This window comes from Caretta caretta, chromosome 3 (genome assembly GCF_965140235.1).
Source record: "Caretta caretta isolate rCarCar2 chromosome 3, rCarCar1.hap1, whole genome shotgun sequence".
Lineage (NCBI taxonomy): Eukaryota > Metazoa > Chordata > Testudines > Cheloniidae > Caretta > Caretta caretta.
In genome coordinates, this window is record NC_134208.1 from 94,291,673 (window position 1) to 94,312,139 (window position 20,467).

Here is a 20,467-nt window from a genome sequence, read left to right on the forward strand (position 1 = left end):
CAAGTCCTCTGCAACAGCTCTTGCACTGAAGTCTTTTCAACAGCACCTGGTCCTCAAGGGAAGGGAACCAGCAGCATAGAGGACTCCTGCATGTGGTTGGGTAATCACTCTAGGCCGAGGTGCTTGAAAGAGATCCTCTTTATTCAGTGACCAGTTCTAAATGTCCTTGCATACCAGAACATGGACTTCTGAAACACCTTTCCCCAGACTTCCTGTCTGGGAAGATAACCCGCCTAAAGGTACAGTTCCAAATACCACATCTTCTTTTCTCAGTCAAAACTTAATAATAGCAACACTTAACAAACAACATTTATACATCACACTATTCCAAATGCTTATAACTAAACACTTCAATTAGTATCTGAGTTGTTTGGACTTGCAGGTTCCCTTTGCAACATCAGTATTACTGTTGTATGCTGTGTTGTTGTAGCTGTGTCGACCCCAGTATATTAGTGAGACAAGCTGGGTGAGGTAATATCTTTTATTGGGCCAACTTCTGTTGGTGAGAGGGACAAGCTTTCAAGGAAGAGCTCTGTGTAGCGTGAAAACTTGCCTTTCTTTCTTTCTTTCTTTCTTTCTTTCTTTCTTTCTTTCTTTCTTTCTTTCTTTCTCTTTGTATTTCTGCAAATCCCCAGTTCCTGTAGCTCAGCTTCTATCATTACTGGCATTCTAGTTCTCAATTTTCTGTTAAACAAATGTCTGCAGGTGACAAACAATGTTTCACTGGTGTCACCCTGTAGTTTAACAGTGTTAAATACGGATTAGAGTCAGATTCTGCATAGCTGCTTTATTATTTTAATACCATTTTCCATCAACCCATTGGACTGGGGACTAGTGGTTATATGCCTAAACCCAAACTTCACTGCAAACTGCTTCAGCTCATGCCCACTAAACTTCAGCCCATTTTCAGACATTTCTATGTCAGGTATACCATGTCTAGCAAAAATAGATTTGACCTCCAAAATCACTTGTTTGGCTCTAGCATCTTCTAATAAGGTTATCTCAGAGAAGTAAGTATAATAGTCTGGGACAAGTACATAGATTTTTCTAGTCAATGTAGACAACCTATGCCTAGTTTGCTCCACTGAGCCAATTTTTCAGTGCCAGAAACATGGGATCTGTGGCTTATCGTGGCCTGTAATACTGGCATATCTGACAAGCCTTGGCAGCTTCCTCAATGTCATTATTTGTTTGAGGTCAGTATAAAATATCTCTAGATCTCTGCTTTTATTTTTCAATCCCTAAATAATCTTCATGTATCCTTTGTAATATATTTTTCTGTAACTCCTTAAGGATTTAAACTAAATCCCATCTAGGGCTAAGAGCTCCCCTTTCAGTTGCTTATAGGAGCTGGGACTATGCTATCCCAGCCATTCTATGCTAATAGCATCGTTCACTTTCTGCAGGGCCTCAACCTGAGCAGGTGCTCTGTCAATTACAGTCCATGTTTCATCTGTAACCAGACAAGGTGGTTTGTTTGTTTAATTAATTAGGTTGACATGTACAATGTCTAGTTCTGGACTTCACTGAATTGCACTTTTGTCAAATGCTCGAGAAAGGGTGTGCAACCACCAGATCTCTCCTAGGTTTATATTCTATCTGCAAGTTAGACATCTGTAGCTGAAAAAAAAATAATCTCTCTATTTGTGGGGCTGTTTGCCAGGCCCCTTTTGGCAATGGGAATAAGTAATTTATGATCAGTTTCAGCTAACACTGTCATCCCATAAATAAAGACCTGAAATGTTTTATGCCTTCAGATTAAGGCCAAAACCATTGTGTGATGTGTCCTGGATGGAAGCTGGAGGCATGTAGGTAAGTATAGCAGTCAGTCCACTCAAGAGATCCACTTCCTGGACGCTACAGTGCAAATAAGTGATGGTCACATAAACACCACCCGACACCGGAAACCTACTGACCGCTACACTTACCTACATGCCTCCAGCTTCCATCCAGGACACATCACACGATCCATTGTCTACAGCCAAGCTCTAAGATACAACCGCATTTGCTCCAGCCCCTCAGACAGAGACAAACACCTACAAGATCTCTATCAAGCATTCTTAAAACTACAGTACCCACCTGGGGAAGTGAGGAAATAGATTGACAGAGCAAGACGGGTACCCAGAAGTCACCTACTATAGGACAGGCCCAACAAAGAAAATAACAGAATGCCACTAGCCACCACCTTCAGCCCCAGCTAAAACTTCTCCAGTGCATCATCAACAATCTACAACTTATCCTGGAAATCGATCTCCCACAGTCACAGGCCTTGGGGAGCAGGCCAATCCTCGCTTACAGACAGCCCCCCAACCTAAAACAAATACTCACCAGCAATTACACACCACACCACAGAAACACTAACCCAGGAACCAATCCCTGTAACAAACCCCGTTGCCTTCTCTGTCCCCAAATCTGCTCTAGTGACACCATCATAGGACCCAACAACAACAGCCACATTATCAGGGGCTCATTCACCTGCACATCTACTAATGTGATATATGCCATCATGTGCCAGCAATGCCCCTCTTCCATGTATATTGGTCAAACCAGACAGTCTCTACATAAAAGGCTAAATGGACACACATCAGACATCAGGAATGGTAACATACAAAAGTCAGTAGGAGAACACTTCAATCTCCCTGGACATTCAATAACTGACTTAAAAGTAGCCATTCTTCAACAAAAAACTTCAAAAACAGACTTCAAAGAGAAACCACAGAGCTACAATTCATTTGCAAACTTAACACCATCAATTTGGGCTTGAATAGGGACTGGGAGTGGCTGGCTCACTACAAAAGCAATTTTTCCTCTTTTGGTATTGACACCTCCTCATCAATTATTGGGAGTGGACCACATCCACCCTGACTGAATTGGCCTTCATCATTGGTTCTCCATTTGTAAGGTAACTCCTTCTCGTCATGTGCCAATGTATATTTATGCCTGTATCTGTAATTTTCACTCCATGCATCTGAAGAAGTGGGTTTTTTACCCACGAAAACTTATGCCCAAATAAATCTGTTTGTCTTTAAGGTGTCACCGGACTCCTTGTTGTTTTCACAATTCAAATGGCAGTCTGTGGGAACAAGGTCTCCTAAAAGGGGTGCTGAAGGTATACAAATATGTGCTTTAAGAAAAGGAGTACTTGTGGCACCTTAGAGACTAACAAATTTGTTAGTCTCTAAGGTGCCACAAGTACTCCTTTTCTTTTTGCGGATACAGACTAACATGGCTGCTATTCTGAAATATGTGCTTTGTTTTTGTAATGGCACTTGCCAGAACACTGCTGATGCATCAAGTGTAGAAAAATATTTGGCATCATCCATCTTCCCATAAATGTCTTCCTCTTTTTAGATAATGGGATTTTTTTTTACATATTTATTTAATTCTTCAGGTCTGTACATAAGTGAAGGGTTCAGTCTTTTTTTTTTTTTTGTATCATGACCAAGGCATGCACCCACTCTGCTAGTTCTTTTATTCACCCTTTAGCTTCCAGAGAAACAATCCTATCCAGCTCTTTTTTTAGTCTGTGCCTTAGGGTAAGGGAAACTGAGTTAGGGGCATGAATTATGGAGCAATTGAGCTCTTTCAGCTCTATTTTATACTCTGTTGAGAGTTTTTCTATTGCCTGGAAGATGTCCTCAATCTCTTCCTCAAATGTTTTGGTCCCTTATTCATCCTCTTAATAAGACCAAGGGTTTGGAATATTTTTAACCCAATAGTAAGTACTCTTTCCCCTGGTACTATTACAAATTGTATTTTTTCCAATTTTTTGTTTACCTACACATCTAGTTTGCATATGCCAATGTAAATAAGCTCACCACACTAAGCCCTTAGTTTCACCTGTTTATCTTCCACTACCCAGGGCTTTTCTTTTAGTACTGCCAATACTCTTTCTGGTGTCATGTTGGCTTGTGAACCCATGTCCAAATTAAAATGAATAAATGTCTCATTTTCTTTCAGGGTAATAGTCCGTTCATCTTCTGCTGCAACACTTTCCACTGCTCCTTTGAGGAATTCAGCTGAGCTAGTGGTGTCATCATTGTCTTCCCGGTCCTCACTATGCACGCTCTGCTCGTGCTTGCAAACTCCAGCAGAGTGATGTAATCCATTGCATTTCTTGCATCTTTTCTCATATGCTAGGCATTGTCCTGGCTTGTGCTAGTTGTCATATCACACACAACTCTATCTGCTGTTTTTGCTGGACTCCAGCTTTGATCTGCACATGCCTTGCTGGCTCAGGTTTCGTTTCAATCATGTTCAAAGTGTCAGAGCACTTCCCACCATCCACAAGCTTCATTCTGGACAGAGTGACTTCCTTTGCTTGGCAAATTCTAATTGCGTAGTCAGGGATTAATTCTGACTCTTCCAGTGGTCTCTCCCTGAGGTTTTTTTTGTTCTGGATTCAAATCACATCCTGGTTTCTTATTAGCGACTATAGTTTTATTTTATTTTCAGACCCTGAGGTTAAAAACATCTCTCTCATAAATTTAATGTTCAATTGGCATCCTCAATTTTTGGTAATATAGTTTCTTAGCCTTCTTTGCCTGAGTTAATTGAAAACTGTAAAGCACACTGAGTGAATCAGAACTTGCTATTATCAGAAATAAGGCTACCTTCTGATTGTCTTCCTTTCCAATGGCACTCATTATTCACCAACAGAAAGTGAAATGCTGTTTAAATGTCTTACAGTTGTCTTCCATATTTCCAGAGAGTTTCAGCTCTGGTGAAGCTTTTAGCTGCTCTATTCTTCCACTCAGGTTAGTTGCTTTAATTGCTATTTTTTCCTGGTGCCAGGTGGTGTTCAGTAACAATCTAGGCTCAAATAGTTCAAAAAATATTCTCTTTATTTAGCAGTTCCCCAACTGCCACTACAGCATTTCTCCCCCCAGACATTCTTTCTGCTGAGGTAATCCACTTAAAAGTACACCTCCCAATACAACCTCTTGAACAGACTCCTTCCCAAAAAGTAGGGAATCCTTTTGTCTTCCCTTAATTCAAGTCCACTAGCCACCTAATTCTTAGTTTGTGTACAGTTGAGGTGGCTCCCAAAGTGTCACTGGAGGAATTCTTGGTAGAAGGTTTATGCAAATAAAGCTCGATTTTTAGCCATACTTTCCCTTGTTCATTATTAGATGGAAGTTGAGAGCTTCGTCCCTTCTGGAGCTTCTATCCATCTGAAGTTCAGGATAAATAGCTTATGCAGATGAAGCAGCTCTGTGGCTCTTCTTATCCCTGGTTCACCATAAGATGGTAGGAGAGAGCTCCTTACCCTTTAGAGCTTCAGGCCACTGGGTTTTCACATGCATATGCTAGATTATATCCTAAAATCAGAAGCCACTACTACAGCTCCCCACTAAACCATGTTTTCTTCTGAGAGAGAAATTGTATTTATATAAAAAGGATAACATATGTAATTTCTTGTTTTAATAAGTCAGGTATCCCCTGAGAATTTGGCAAGGAACTGTTTATTCCATTTTTCTTGTTGTTTTCAGATCATCTTTATAATTTAACATGTCACAGGATGTGAATGAGGAACGATGGAGCAGAATCCTGAGCTGGTATAAATTGGCATAACTCCACTGACACCAAGGGAGCGATGCCAATTTACACCATCTGGCCCATTAATGTTCAGAAATTAATGTACATTTTATGGTTAAAGTATATCTAAAAACTTGCAGTGCTACTAAATGCTCATGAGCTATTCATGAAATTATTCCATTTCAGATAATTCTGAATTTAAAAAAATCCTTCTCTTCAGAATACTGATTAAGAGGCAAACTAGATACCATTAACTTGGGTTTGAATAGAGTCTGGGAGTGCCTGGGTCATTACCCATATTGAATCTATTTCCCTAAAGTTAAGTATCCTCACACCTTCTTGTCAACTGTCTAAATGGGCCATCTTGATTATCACGACAAAAGTTTTTTTCTCTTGCTGATAATAGCCCATCTTAACTAATTCGCCTCTCACAGTTTGTATGGCAACTTCCAACTTATCTGTATGTATATATATTTCTTATTATTATATGTTCCATTCAATGCATCCGATGAAGTGAGCTGTAGCTCACGAAAGCTTATGCTCTAATAAATTTGTTAGTCTCTAAGGTGCCACAAGTCCTCCTGTTCTTTTTGCAGATACAGACTAACACCGCTGCTACTCTGAAACCTGATCTCAAGTGATTCTTTAACATCAGAACTAGTAGTTAAAACCCACAGCTTTAGTACCTCAGAGAGTGAGTGAATGAGATTAATTTATTATAGATACTCTGAAGCACAAGCCAGACTTGTTCCAACCACATCTGTGCACCAAATGAAAATGTGATGCATTTCAACACCTTGATCATAAGAATGAATCTTAACATGAATTTGGATAAGATTTAACTGAAGATTTATTTCTAACTAGCTCATTCTCCGCTAACATGAAAGCATCCCATTAAGATGCATATTTCAAGTTTCAAGAGTCAAGAGTCCCCCATTCCATCCAACTCATGAGCATCTGGACTGTAATTTCTGAGTGCAACAGAATGTTGTCTGATGTTTTCAGAAGCTTAGTTTTAATTCTTCAGCTTAAAGAAAATCAAATGTATACAGTTAATATACATTTGTTTTTTGTTAAGCTGAAGAAGAGTTAAAACTAAGCTATATATATAGTGGGCTCTTCTAATATTTTTCTAAACTTTTACAGTAAGAATAATAATGCTTACCTAGGGTCTTTCATCCAAGGACCCACAAACACTTCACAAACATTTAAGTAAGCCTCAAAACCCACCACCCCTTTGAGTTAACTACATATCAGCTTTCAGAGGAACAGCCGTGTTAGTCTGTATTCGCAAAAAGAAAAGGAGTACTTGTGGCACCTTAGAGACTAACCAATTTATTTGAGCATGAGCTTTCGTGAGCTACAGCTCACTTCATCAGATGTTTAAAGTCTGCTGCAGTTTCCACGGTAAACATCTGATGAAGTGAGCTGTAGCTCACGAAAGCTCATGCGCAAATAAATTGGTTAGTCTCTAAGGTGCCACAAGTACTCCTTTTCTTTTTACATATCAGCTGTAGCTCACGAACGCTTATGCTCAAATAAATTTGTTAGTCTCTAAGGTGCCACAAGTACTCCTTTTCTTTTTGCTGATACAGACTAACAGGGCTGCTACTCTGACACCTATATATGATTATAACCATTGATGGGTCATTAACACACACAAAGGCTAAGTGAGCTTCCTGCACTTAGCAAATCAGTAGCAGGGTTGGGAATAGAGCCAGGAGTCTTGACTCACAAATCCTCTTTTCTAACTAATATGCTAACTCTCCCTTTATAATATTGTTTCCTGGGGTTGTGATAAGGAGAGCGTATAAGGCCTTAATTTCCTATTTATTGGGATAGGAAATTCTGAAGAATTCCCGCATGAATTAATCTATCATCTGTGAGTGAGGCAGGGTTTTAGCAAACATTCCAAAATTTGCTAACTAAAACAGAGACTTGGGGCTAGTTTAGCGTCTCTGCTATACCAATGGAAAAACATTGCAAACACACACTGTCAATACCCCTGACTTAGACTTAAATAAACAAATAGAAACCTCTTCCTGATCCCTCTTCCTGTCTGCTGTCCTCAAGAAGAGAAGAATAACCCCTAAGTCTACAGTAAGCTATAAATCAAGTTCACTGCTATAGGGATAGCATTCTCTAAAACCACAGAGTTTTCACTAGGTATCAATTACTTGTGGTGATCCTTATGAAGTTTGTGGGGATGGAGCATTTCCAATAAAGAATATTGCTTGGCCTTAAAGATAAAACTATCAGAAATGGGACTTTTGGATATGCTTCTAAAAAGAAGACGACAACAGACACCATTGATAAGGGGCGGCAAAATGTAGTGATCACCAATCAATAGGAGCAGAATTCTATGCTACTTCCTATGGCTTGCTACAATAAATAATCATTGTGGCTTGCAGTTTTATATGCTATAGGTCGGAAGGAAGCTGGAAATATTTTCCTTTCTTAGGTTTCAGAGGAACAGCCGTGTTAGTCTGTATTAGCAAAAAGAAAAGGAGTACTTGTGGCACCTTAGAGACTAACCAATTTATTTGAGCATGAGCTTTCGTGAGCTACAGCTCACTTCATCAGATGCTGTAGCTCACGAAAGCTCATGCTCAAATAAATTGGTTAGTCTCTAAGGTGCCACAAGTACTGCTTTTTCCTTTCTTAATGAATCATAGAATAGAATAGCAGGGTTGGAAGGGACCTCAGGAGGTCATCTAGTCCAACCCCCTGCTCAAAACAGGACCAAGCCCCAACTAAATCATGCAGCTGCCCAGAAAAAATGCCAAAGATCTGTCAGGGCCCGTAGCTCTGTTAATGCATTTTCCAAGAGAAGCATCATATTTACAGAGTGTAATACAAAAGAGCTGGGTAGGACTCATGTCTTTATAGGTTCCAGAAAATTTGGCTGCAATGGCACATTTATGCCATTACAATGGTCCTTGTGCCCAGCCCTATTAATGCTGGTTTGATTTGACATTTTATCCAAAACAAGCAATTAAAAGAAAAATACTTCTTAACTCTCAATACAGGAACAAGTAGATCCCCACAGGCTAATGTAAAAGGGCAACAAAAAATCCACACTGTTATTTATAGTGACTACAGCCAAAATGCTGCTGCCAGTTCTTCTGAGAATATTTAGTGTGATATATTCGCACACACGCACACACACACAGCATCAGCCACACTGTGTGAGAGCCGTATGTTATCAGTTTTGTAAAAACTGTCTTCTGTTGAGACCATTTGAATTATACCTAGCAGTATCTTGCAATAAATTAGCAACATTTTGAAGACCATTTACACAATTTCCTCTTCCCTTGGAGGAAACTTATTGTGTAACGACTGAACAAAACATCAGAAATGGCAAGGATGATGGTGTCCTATGAAAAAAGAACAGGAGGACTTGTGGCACCTTAGAGACTAACACATTTATTTGAGCAGAAGCTTTCATGAGCTACCGCTCACTTCATCGGATGCATGCAGTAGAAAATACAGTGGGGATATTTTATATACACAGAGACCATGAAACAATGGGTGTTACCATACACACTGTAAGGAGAGTGATCAGGTAAGGTGAGCTGTTACCAGCAAGAGAGGAAAAAACCCTTTTGTAGTGATAATCAAGGTGGGCCATTTCCAGCAGTTGACAAGAACATGTGAGGAACAGTAGGGGCAGAAATAAACATGGGGAAATAGTTTTACTTTGTGTAATGACACATCCACTCCCAGTGTTTATTCAAGCCTAATGTAATGGTGTCCAGTTTGTAAATTAATTCCAATTCAGCAGTCTCTCATTGGAGTCTGTTTCTGAAGTTTTTTTGTTGAAGAATTGCGACTTTTAGGTCTGTAATCGAGTGACCAGAGAGATTGAAGTGTTCTCCAACTGGTTTTTGAATGTTATAATTCTTGACATCTGATTTGTGTCCATTTATTCTTTTACATAGAGACTGTCCGGTTTGGCCAATGTACATGGCAGAGGGGCATTGCTGGCACATGATGGCATATATCACATTGGTAGATGTGCAGGTGAACGAGCCTCTCATAGTGTGGCTGATGTGATTAGGCCCTATGACGGTGTCCCCTGAATAGATATGTGGACACAGTTGGCAACAGGCTTTGTTGCAAGGATAGGGTCCTGGGTTAGTGGTTCTGTTGTGTGGTGTGTGGTTGCTAGTGAGTATTTGCTTCAGGTTGGGGGGCTGTCTAAAAGCGAGGACTGGTCTGTCTCCCAAGATCTGTGAGAGTGATGGGTCATCCTTCAGGATAGGTTGTAGATCCTTGATGATGCACTGGAGAGGTTTTAGTTGGGGGCTGAAGGTGATGGCTAGTGGCGTTCTGTTACTTTCTTTGTTGGGCCTGTCCTGACTGGGTACTCTTCTGGCTCTGTCAATCTGTTTCTTCACTTCAGCAGGTGGGTATTGTAGTTGTAAGAAAGCTTGATAGAGATCTTGTAGGTGTTTGTCTCTGTCTGAGGGGCTGGAACAAATGCGGTTGTATCTTAGAGCTTGACTGTAGACAACGGATCGTGTGCTGTGGTCTGGATGAAAGCTGGAGGCATGTAGGTTCACAATAAAAGGCAACTTTGCTTCTGAAGCTTGAATGCCGAGGTTGTTGTATGTACTATATGAATATATTGCAGATATACTATTCATCTTGATTTTAATCCTGCAAGCGGTTCCAAGTTCCAAAACAGAGCAGTTTGCAAGATCATGGCCCCAGTCATTAGTTGTGGTATGATCACTGGTATTTTATTTAGACTGCATATTACTTCATCTTAGATTGCAAATGCTTCAAGGAAGGGATCTAGCTGTGTGTTTATACACTAGCTAACACAATGAAGCCTTGATCCTGACTTGACCCTTAGGTGCTATTTTAATACAAAATAAACCAATAACAACAATTGAAAACACAAAATAGCAAGATAATATTGAATCTATATTGGATTGTCACTTCAGAGTCATGTTTTATCTGAATTCTCTTGGTTTGGGGTTTTATTATGTTTTCAGTAATAAACTATGGACCAAATCATCACTGCAATGGAATCCCACTGGCTTTATTCAGTGAGGTTATATTTTACATACTGTAAGTCTGAGGAGAATTTGGGTCTATATATTTATAAGGTATCCCAAACAAAACTTAGTTTTAAAGGTAAGCAACCAGGACCAAAATCTATGACCAAATTCTATTTCCTGATGCAAAGTCAAAGTCAGTGGAGTTGCCCAAGAGTAAGAATGGATTATATATTTTTCTGTATCATCATATCCATTTTTAATTAGAACTCTCCATAGTTAAATCTGTTGTTTTATCTTGGATAATCGGCCAGATTCCTCACCGGTGTAGTTCCTTTGAAGTCAGTGGAATGACAAAAGGGGTGAACTTAGCCTGACATGTCTAACAGAGCAATTCTTTGTCTGAAATTCAAGAGGATTTACCTAAACTTTACATCTTGTTCTCGTATATGTGACACATGCTGTTCAGTTCAACATTTAAGGAAGAAAGCTAGGAATTGCTTTTTATTCTCTGTCTGCTAGGAACACTGCCACAGCTACGGGCTGAAGTTACTCATCACTTCAGTCACTACCTTGTTAATGCACAACAAAGGTATCTGTAGTAACACAACTAGCGCCATCTATGGATCAAACAACATTATTATTATTTGACGAGCTCGCAAGGAGGACTGCATAGAGAGATGTTACTTTTGACATGACATGTCTTTGGAAATGTTTCTGTATCACAGGATATCAGATGAAGAGCTAACAGCTGCTACTCAGTGTATAGTGGTGAAAGCTGGAACCTGACAATGACAGAAAAGCAAGAGATGATCACATTAGGAATGGACTGTGCACAAGCAAACCAAACTGAACGGACATTCTCATGGGACAGACTAATTAATCGCCAGACTTATCAGTTATGCAGTAACACCAGTGAGGAGAACACAAAATGTAAAATCTTACAAGATGGTGTGTTCAAAGCCTAACTGAAACTGACAAATCAAGAAACTTCACAGTTAAGGCTACTACTCAGTGCTTGGAGCGAATGCGTACAGTGCGTCAAATGCCAGCAACAAGCATGAAGCCAGGAAAATCTGACTCCCAGTGTCGAAAGATTAACTTTTCCCCATTGTGCCAAGATATTGCAGCATGCATTTGCAATGTCCTGAGATCTCTTCAACATCAAGGTCTAGATACAATGGGGTGAACTGAGGACATAGTAGATATCATTAACTGAATTCCAATGCTTTTGTTTTTATTCTTTCCCATTTTACTTTCGGGCTACTGGACTGGAAAAAATGGATGCAAACTTCTTTTAAGGTGTATAGTTTGCTCACCCAGGGCCAGTTTGGGCCTGGCCCTTGTGCACATGTGCAATTGGAGAGGGCTCAGGGAATCTTTGCCGTCAGGTGTGCCCTACTGCAAGGGCTATGCATAATTGCAGCGCTTTAGTTCTCCTGAGCGGTCCCTCCTTCTTGCTAGGTTCACGCAAGGCTCAAAATACTGGAAAGGCAGCTGGGAGGAATGGGGAAGAGGCAAGGTCCATGGCCCCCACCTTCCCACTGCCCCCAACACAGGCCTGTGCCTTGATGGCACAATCTGGCCACAACAATACCAAGTAGAGTACTTGGATATTGACTCTTGCTTCATGACAAGGCCATTATCTTTTTGCAACCCTGATATCATAGGACTGATGCCAGAAACAAAGAGCAGTCTCTTCTCACCACCCCATGTATTACTTCCTAATAAAAGGGATGTAATGCCATGCATAGATTAAAAGCAACCATTTTGGAAAGCTCTCAGGACAAATTGTAAAGAAGAACAAAAGCAAAATACAATGAGTTACTGAAAAAGTTTCCACTGAATCAGTGAAATCTCCTTTCCATATCTGAACAGCTCCATAAAAAGTATAGAAGGGGGAGAAGGCCCCAGTGAGAGTGGCTTTCACCCCTGGCGGCAGTAAGAAGTAGCCAGACAACAGTTGGCAGTTTTTCAAAGAGACATTATTAAGGGCACAAGAGCGAAGTAACCCACTGAGTAGGAAAGACAGGAAGTATGGCAAAAGACCACCTTGGCTTTGCCAGATCTTCAATTATCTGAAACTCAAAAAAGAGTCCTGCAAAAAGCAGAACTAGGTCAAATTACAAAGGATCAATATAAAAAACAACACAAGCATGTAGGGACAAAATTAGAAGGCCAATGAGAGTAAACTAGCTAGAGACATAAAGGGTAACAAGAAAACATTCTACAAATACAATAGAAGCAAGAGGAAGACCAAGGACAGCATAGCCCCATTACTCAATGATGGGAGAAAGACAATAACAGAAAATGTGGAAGTGGCAAAAGTTCTAAATGACGTCTTTGTTTCAGTTTTCACCAAAAAAGTTAGTAGCGATCAAAAGTCTAACATAGTGAATGCCAGTGAAAATGAGGTAGAAATCTGAGGCTAAAATAGGGAAAAAACAAGTTTAAAAGTACTTAGAAAAGTCACCAGGGCCTAATGAAATACATGATAGAATACTATAGGAGTTAATTGAGGAGATATCTGAGCCATTAGCGATTATCTTTGAAAATTTATGGAAAATGGGACTGGATGTGGGAAAATATAGTGCCAATCCATAAAAAGGGGAATAAGGACAACCCAGAAAATTACAGACCAATCAGCTTAACTTCAGTACCCAGAAAGATAATAGAGCAAATAATCAAGCTAGCAATTTGAAAACAACTAGAAGGTAATAAGGTGATAAGTAACAGTCAGCATGGATCTTCCAAGAACAAATCATGTCAAACCAACCTAGCAGCTTTCTCTGACAGGGTAAGAAGTCTTGTGGATAGGGGGGAAGTGGTAGATGTTGTATATCTTGCCTTTAGTAAGGCTTTTGATACTCTCTCACATGGCCTTCTCATAAACAAATTAGGGAAATACAGCCTAGATGGAGCTACTACAAAGTGGGTGCACAACTGGTTGGAAAATTGTAAACCGTGGTTCGCAGTCAAGCTGGAAAAGCGTATCAAGTAGGGTCCCACAGGGATCTGTCATGGGTCTTGTTTTTTACCTATTTTAGCCTCAGATTTCTACCTGTTCAATATTTCATCAGTGATTTAGATAATCGCATAGAGAGTTTGCAGCTATACCAAGCTGGGGGGGTTGCAAGTGCTTTGGAGGATAGAATTAAAATTCACAATGATCTGGACAAACTTGAGAAATCATTTGATGTAAATAGGATGAAATTGAATAAGGACTAATCCAAGGTACTCCACTTAGGAAAGAACAATTAGTTGCACAAACTCACAAAATGGGAAATGACTGCCTAGAAAAGAGTACTCCAGAAAGGGACCTAGTGGTTTTAGTGGATCATAATCTAAATATAAGTCAACAGTGTAACACTGCTGAAAAAAAAGCATTCTGGGAGATATGAGCAGGGGTGTTGTAAGAAAGACATGAGAAGTAATTCTTCCGCTTTACTCCGCACTGGTAAGGCCTCATTTGGAGAACTGTGTCCAGTTCTGGGCACCACATTTCAGGAAAGATGTGGACAAATTGGAGACAGTCCAGAGAAGAGCAACAAAAATAATTAAAGGTTGAGAAAACATGACCTATGAGGAAAGATTGAAAAAAATTGGTTTGTTTAGTTTGGAGAAGAGAAGGCTGAGAGGGGAACATGATAAAAGTTTTCAAGAACATAAAAGATACAAGGAGGAGCGTGAAAATTTGTTCTCATTAACCTCTGAGGATAAGACAAGAAGCAATGGGCTTAAATTGCAGCATGGGAGGCTTAGGTTGGACATTAGGAAAAGCACTGCCCAAAGAGATACACTGGTATCTATAAAACTTGGTCCTGTCAATGGAGCATGGAACAACAGGCATAGAGAAGTTGTTAAACCTTTCCAGTAAGTAACACGTTTTATTCCGAGTTTACAAATTAGGGATATTAATATACCAGTATGTGTGCATACTGTACTGAGGGGGCCGACGGAGTTGCATATTAAGAATAGCTCAGGAGTGACGAGCTGAGAGGCAGTGGTGGATTCTCTGTCACAGGCAATTTTTAAATCAAGATAGGATGGTTTAATAAAATATCTGCTCTAGAAAGTTTTTTGGGGGAAGTTCTATGGCCTGTGTTATGCAGGAGGTCAGTCTAGATAATCACAATGGTCTCTTCTGGCCTTAAAATTGATGAATCTATGAAGATTGTGAGATGCTTCGATACTAGAGTAATGAGAGCCATGTAAGTACCTAAAATAAATAGAAACCAAAGTTTATTCTTTGCTGTATCACTGGCAGATTCTGAGCACAAAGCAGGCTTAATCAGGCACAGAAGGAACTTCCTGCCTGGAGGTGGGGAGGTTGATAAAGGTGAATGGTCATTGGAGAGAGAGCTTTGACTAATTGCTATTATTTTCCCATTTCATCTCCTTCTCCTGGCATATTGTACTGTTTCGACAGAACTATGTAAAATGGCCACTTCAGTACGATACGTGGAATAAATTGATGGCCTTCTCACCTTTTCTTGGGCAACACCCTAAGCTTTATGGAGAAGAAAATCTGTCAGCGCTCAAGCACTGTTTATGACTTGCTGATGAAATTCTTCTGCTGACCGTGCAATGTATTTATTACACTTTCTCTTTTGAAGTTATTGTCTTGATCAGCAGATGTTAGAAGGACTGTAATCCATAATGTTAATCAAAAGGTTATCTAACTAAATCCACTGATATCATGGTGTATTCTTTAGATCTTCTGTAAAACCCATCTGAGTTGGGACATGTGGGATATTCACCTCCAGACAAGCCACATGTCCCAACTCAGATGGGTTTACAGCATGCAACCTTCTTTCCCAAGAGAACCTGCCCTCTAATTCTCTGTAATCATCTGGCATAACATTTATTGTATGAGAGATACTTAGCAACGAGCTGAGTGAAAAGTTAAAATATTTAAACAGTGGTCAGTTTTTTGGTGTTTTGTTTGCTCATCCTGAATTTTTGAAAGCAACCAACATTTAGAAGGATTTTATAGTTTATGCAGCTGACCAAAGCAATAGCAAACTCAGTGCTGTCAGCTCAAGAAGCTGTTTGCCTCTCTTTCCAGCCCTGATTCATGCACTCATTTAGGCTACTTTTTTTTTTAATGGAGTGATTCAGTTTTGACAGTGGAGTTACGAATTTCTAAATAACATGATGTATACTGTGCAACAAACCCAAAAGAGACTTTTAAAAATGACAGTTCAGCCAGATGTTTGAGACACCTCCATTGCTCCTTTGTGTCTCAGTATTAACAGCCAGCTCTTCCAAGAGGCTCTCCCCTTTTTTAATCCTCCAAATTACTATTATAGACTAGCAGGTGCTTTATGGAAGCTTTGAAGAAATATTTTGTTGAGAAACAATTCTGCTTCCATATCATGGACTAGGTCATCAGCGGGTATAAATCAGTCAAAGCCAATGGTGCTATGCCAATTTACACCCACTGAGGGTCTGGCCCTATATATCGTTTTACGAAATACCCCTTTATTTCAATTCTGTTTCTGTTAGGAGTTCTGTTAGAAGAAGAAGAATATATAAAAAATTACCCAAATTCAAGCAAGAAATATATTATAATCCCAAATCTATTTTACTTAAATCAGCCAAGGAATACACAGAGTTTGCCAGTGAGTGAGAAAAAGTATGAGATGTAATTAAATCAATTCAGTGATAGTCCGTGGAAGCAGCCAGATTACATTGAATTGATTTTTAAAGATACACTCATTTTTTTCAGTATTTTTCCCAATCATGGTGTCTCTTCTGGGACATGTTAAGGTTGTTTGGTTGCCTTATGCATTTCTATACTGCAACATGTTTGGATTTCTATGACATATAACCTTAACTCTACGTTTCCTACATTTATAATGTTTAGTTCAGTGATAATTATAAGATGCTTGTAATGCATTTTGTCCTAAATAACTCTTATGTACTCTCAAACTTAAGGTTTTTGCCTGGGAATCTGTAGTGATATTAGTTAAACCATTAGGTCTGAAAAAGCTGTTTTAATTTTTCATGTTTGCATCTCAACTGTAAAGAATTCTATCCCAATTTATTTGATATAACACGAAGATATATAATAGTACAGTTAATAAGGGGCAGATGGATGAACATTTCATCTTATAAATGCCCTTCATGATGAAGAGGCACGTACAATTGCAATTTGGCCAATTCAATTGTATTTTATTAAGAGTAAGCAGAATTCAGGTCATGTGAGTGTCTGAACCAATTGTTGCTTAAGTCTGAACATTCATCATTCCATCAGTTTTACCATGAGCTTTCCACACAACTGCAAAGCATAAGGGGTATGGAACAGCTTCTGTATGAGGAGAGATTAGAAAGACTGGAAAGGAGGAGACTAAAGGGTGATATGATGCAGGTCGATAAAATCATGACTGGGGTGGAGAAAGTGAATAAGGAAGTGTCATTTACCCCTTCACATAACACAAGAACCAGGGGTCACACAATGAAATTAATAGACAACAGGTTTAAAACAAACAAAAGGAAGTACAGCAGAACCCTGTTTATCTGATCTAATTGGGACTGGGAACAAATCAGATAATCAAAAATCCAGATAATCCAGAGAATGGAAAAATGTGATGCTGCAGCACCATCTAGTGGTCACAAGAGACACCACCTGCTTCTGGTCCTGGAGTCCTGGTTGTTCGGTTAATGCGAAATGCCGGATAATAGAGGGTCGGATAAATGCGGTTCTACTGTACTACTTCACATAACGCACAGGAACTCGTGGCCAGGGGATGTTGTGAAGGCCAAAACTATAACTAGGTTCAAAAAAGAATTAAGATACATTCATCGTGGATAGGTCCATCAATTGCTTTTAGCCAATATGATCAGGGATGCAACCCCATGCTCTGGGTGTCCTAAGCTGTGAGTAGACAACAGGGGATGGATCACTCTATAATTTCCCAGTTCTGTGCATTACCTCTGAAGCATCTGGCACCAGCACTGTTGGAAGACAAGATACCGGGCTAGATGGACCATTGGTCTGACCCTATATGGACATTCTTACATTCTTTTGTTTTTATAACTTTATCACTGATAGGCCATTCAATGAATATATCTACCACCATTACCACGGTTGCAGAAATCAACAGAACCAGCACTTCTTCAATGGGGATGGCTAAAACCCATCAGAATCAATGGGAGATGGGCGCCTTCAAACACTGTTTTGTTTCAAAGTCATAAAGGCCTTGACATGCAAGGGTCCTCCCTACACTTTGTCTTTCCCTTACAATGCCCATTAAATAAAACACACAGCTCTGTTACTGTTACATAACAAAAAGAAAAGGAGTACTCATTTTCCACTGAATGCATCCGATGAAGTGAGCTGTAGCTCACGAAAGCTTATGCTCAAATAAATTGGTTAGTCTCTAAGGTGCCACAAATACTCCTTTTCCTTTTGCGGATACAGACTAACATGGCTGCTACTCTGAAACCTGTTACATAACAGTCACCTTTCCCCCTAAAATCCATTTTCTTAACCCTTTCTCTTAACCGGCATTGACCTGTGTAAATAATGCATACATAGGCTGTCATTTTAATTCGCTATTTTAACTTTATACCGATTCTGAGTGTTTGAGTAGAATGCCCATGGTTTATACATGGTTGTGGCATATACAAAAATATGATGCACCATGACCAACTCTTGCATGTTCATGTAACGACACACTCTCTTTAGCCTGTTGGTCAATATAAAGTTACCCTTCCCACACAGTCATTTTCAATTAATATTTTCTCTACAGATACCATTTTTATTATTGCATCAGTTGCTTGTCCCCTCACCATCCTCTGACTTACTTCCTGAAGATTTCTTACAAGCAGTGCTTTTTAAGAGCAAGGTTGTGTAATTTCTTGTGTAGAATGCATGGTCAACATACAACATTAAGCATTTATCCTCTGGTCTGGCTATCAGAGTTTTAGTGTTTCTCACATTCCTTACCAAAAGCACTTGAGTTACACTTTCTTGGATTCAGCACAGATATTGCAATGCGTGCCTCATTGTACTAAAGGCAATTAATACATTTTCCTTGCACAGTTCAACACTGAGAGCCGTGATTTTGCAATCCACATTCTCTGAAGTCTAGGTCTCAGAATCATAATGGTGTTGTCCTGCTGCATCTTTGACACAGCTTTCATAGTCCTCTTGGCCACACTATCCTGCATCCATGGGCAGTCCTATTGACTCTGGCCACGGGACCAAGTGACCCTGAGGCCGGGCGCAAACCCACTGACTTCACCGCAGGGCTACAATGCCCTTGCTCCACCCCCAGGGTGACAGGAGGATACTGGCCCTGCGACACGTGGTGGAGAACGCAGGCAGTGGTTGGGACCTGCTAGAAGGCCCCGAGCAAGGAGAAACTGCTCAAGGCAATCCCAGGGTCCCCCTCATTCGTTAACTACTGCAAAGTGAGATGGAGACTGAGAAACTATTGAAGTGGTTGTTAGAGAACCAAAAACTACAAGCGACCCAGCAGCAGCAGAGCCAAGCACAGCTGATACAGCAGATCACCACCCAGCAGCAACAGCTGATGCGTGACCTGGCTGACTGGCACCAGACCCAGCAGGAGTGGTTGCGCAGCAAATGATACAATTGTTGTGGCCTGGAGGGCCCCTCTCCCTTCCGGCCCAGCGGGAGCAGATGCCGGAACCCTTCCCACCAACCTCCTGGTGCGATTCACAAAGATGGGACCTGGAGATGACCCGGAGGCCTTTCTTGTGACTTTCGAGAGAGTAGCCACTGCTGTGTGGTGGCTTTCCAAACACTGGGCCACCCTGCTGTCCCCCTACTTGACAGGTCTGGCCCAGTCCGCATACCGGAATATGGACTCGCTGAATACCCTCGAATACCGGAAGGTAGAGGCAGTGGTCTTAGACCAGACTGGCCATCAGCCCCGAGACCTACCACCATCATTTCTGCCGGGAATGGTATCCTCTTGGGGTCAGACCAAGGGTGGTGGCTCAGTGTCTCCGGGACTGTGCCTGGTGGTGGCTAGACCCCAATAAATAGTCACAGGCCCAGGTGGCCAAAATAGTGATCCTCAAGCAATTCCCCCAGATCCTCCCCGGTGGAGGGAAGGAATGGGTCTAGCGGCATAGGCCACCAACCCTTGCTGAAGCCATTGAATTAATGGTGGCAGATACCCCATGGCCACAATTCCCCAAGCAGGCAACCCTGAAGGGGAAGGATGGTTCAGCCAGAGGGACCCCTCATTGCAACAAAGCGGGAGAGGATGGCACCTATCCTGAATCTCAGCTACCAGCTCAGGCCCCAAAGAAAGGTGACCGGCGGGTGAAGGACCAATGGAGAAGGAAGGAACCCATCAGAGGGGGTACCCCCACCGAAGATATGCGCACCCTCCGTGAGAGGCTGGGACCAGGGCTATGAGTGCACGCAAGAGGGACACCTTTGCCGAGATTGCCCATACATGGATTTCAGTATGGGCCAGCCCCCGGGCCCAGAGGAAGAGCTCAAAGAAACTCATGGTCCCTGTAAGGTAAATGGGGCCCCAACACTGGCTTTGGTGGACACCGGATGTAGCCAGACCCTGATCCGTGATGGGGTGGTACCTAACCCTAAGCCTACAGAGAAGGAGATACAGTTGCAGTGCATCCATGGGGACACACGGCTCTATCCCATAGCTAGGGTTAAACTTGAGATCGCCCCACACAATGCAGTCCTCCAGGTTGGGGGTCATCCCCCGATTAGCATATTCTTTGATCCTGGGGCATGACTGGCCTTGGTTCAAGGAGTTCCTAAGGGGCTATGGGCACCAAAACCCAGGTGGAGAGGAGGCAGCGACTCCACAGGAAGGGCTACTCGGCCAATCAGTGGATCCCGTCCTGGGGGAGGGCCCTTATTACTCCCCTAGGGCACCAGATGGACCACCACCCCAGACAGAGACTTCTAT